Consider the following 2,035-nt stretch of genomic DNA (forward strand, 5'->3'; position numbering starts at 1 on the left):
GAGAGCCAAAGTTTGTCGTGTCCAAGCAGGATCCTTAGAGGGAGAGTGGAAGTCAGAGTGGATACTGGTGAAGAGTCAAAATGAAATGAAGCCATAGCTTCTAAATTTTTTTTAAAAAGAGAAGCAGCAAGGCCTAGCTTAAAGGGCATGGGCCTGAGAGTCCGAGGATGTGGGTTTTGATAACAATAATGATAATAATAATAACAGCGCAATTTTTTAGGCACTTACGTGCCAAGAACTGGAGTAAACCTTGGGAGGGATGTAAAATAAATCCAGTCCCTGTTCCACACAGGGCTTCAAAGACAGGGGGGATGATATCATTATCAACTTATGATAGGGCAAATAAGTAGAGAGGATTTGGGAGGGAAGCTGAGGAGTACAGACAGATATATTGCGTTTAAGATGCCAGTGGCCTATCCAGTGTGGAAATATTCAGCAGGCAAGCCAAAATGTTAGGTTGCAGAAGGAGAAGGAGGTCAGGGCTAGAGAGATGTGGGAGTCACCCTTATAGAGTTGCTAGCCATAGGAGTAGGTGAAGTCCCCAAGGAGCTGAATATAAAATGGGTATATCTGAACTCTTTTCATCCATTATTCTCCAGCTCATAATATCAATCAATGATATTTCTTGAGATCTTACTGTGTGCAGAGTACCAAAGTAGCATGGCCTAGTGGCAATAGCATAGACTTGAGAGTCAGAGGACATGGGTTCTAATCCTGGCTGCACAACCTGTCGGCTGTGTGACCTTGAGCAAGTCACTCAGCTTTTCTGTGCCTCAGTTACCTCATCTGTAAAATGGGGATTAAGAGTGTGAGCCCCATGTGGGACGGGGCCTGTGTCCAACCCGATTAGCTCGTATCTACCCCAGCTCTTAGCACTTGGTAAGCATTTAACAAATATGTTTGTTTTATGCTGTCCAGTCATTTCTGACCCACAGCGACTCCATGGACACATCTCTTCCAGAACGCCCCACCTCCATCTGCAATCGTTCTGGTAGTGGATCCTTAGAGTTTTCTTGGTAAAAACTCTGCAGAGTAAACGTGAGTCTCTGGCCTTGACTCTCTCCCGTGCCGCTGCTGCCCAGCACAGGGGAGTTTTGACTTGTAGCAGATGGCCTTCCACTCGCTAGCCACTGGCCAAGCTAGGAACGGAATGAGTAGGCCTCTGCTTGACTCTCTCTCCCATAGCAGAGACTGGTGGAGTACCCGAAACTCTCCAGGGGCCATCCTGAGAGCCGAAACTGGTAAAGTGCTGGAAGCTCTCAGGTGTGATCCTGAGAGGAGTAACAAATACTTCTACTACTAATTATTATTATTATCATTATTAATTAAGCACTTGTGAAAATGCGATACAAGAGAATTGGTGGCCATGCACCCCGCCCATAACGAGGTGACATTAGCATGAGCTCCTTCTCCAAAAGACTCAGTACTGAGTGCTGTGCACATACTAAAGTGCTTGAATAGTACACACAAGAAGTGCTCAATAAATAATAATGTTGGTATTTGCTAAGCACTTACTATGTGCCAAGCGCTGCTCTAAGTGCTGGGGTAGATACAAGGGAATGAGGTTGTCCCACGTGGGGCTGGTAGTCTCCATCCCCATTTTACAGATGAGGGAACGGAGGCACAGAGAAGCTACGTGACTTGTTCAAAGTCACAATCACAGCTGTGACAAGTGGTGGAGGCGAATTAGTATCGTTGAAGATGATTGCCCCCAAACCCTCCTGCTCTCATCTCATATCCTGCTGAACCCTTGCTCCTGCTTTCCCCTGGTCTGGAATACTAATAATAAGGGCATTTGCTAAGAGCTTACTATGTGACAGGCACTGTTCTAAGCACTGGAGTAGGTAGAAGCCATTCGGGTTGAACACAGTCCCTGTCCCACACGGGCTCACGGTCTTATTCCCCATTTCCCAGATGAGGGAACTGAGGCCCAGATAAGTTAATTCATTCATTTCACAGTATTTACCGAGCACTGTACTAAGTGTTTGGAATGTACAATTCGGCAACAGATAGAGACAATCCTTGCCAAGTAACG

The 2,035-nt window shown here is 46.0% G+C and overlaps 1 non-coding gene across 1 annotated transcript; it reads right to left on the reverse strand.

Annotated features, from left to right (window-relative positions):
- Positions 1-1,097: 1,097 nt before the first annotated feature.
- On the reverse strand, positions 1,098-1,235 carry LOC114813016. Its single transcript, XR_003760627.1, has one exon. It is a non-coding gene; the product is annotated as a small nucleolar RNA SNORA7 (small nucleolar RNA).
- Between the last annotated feature and the right edge of the window lie 800 nt (positions 1,236-2,035).

The sequence above is a fragment of the Ornithorhynchus anatinus genome, chromosome 6, assembly GCF_004115215.2.
Source record: "Ornithorhynchus anatinus isolate Pmale09 chromosome 6, mOrnAna1.pri.v4, whole genome shotgun sequence".
In the NCBI taxonomy this organism is placed as follows: Eukaryota; Metazoa; Chordata; class Mammalia; order Monotremata; family Ornithorhynchidae; genus Ornithorhynchus; species Ornithorhynchus anatinus.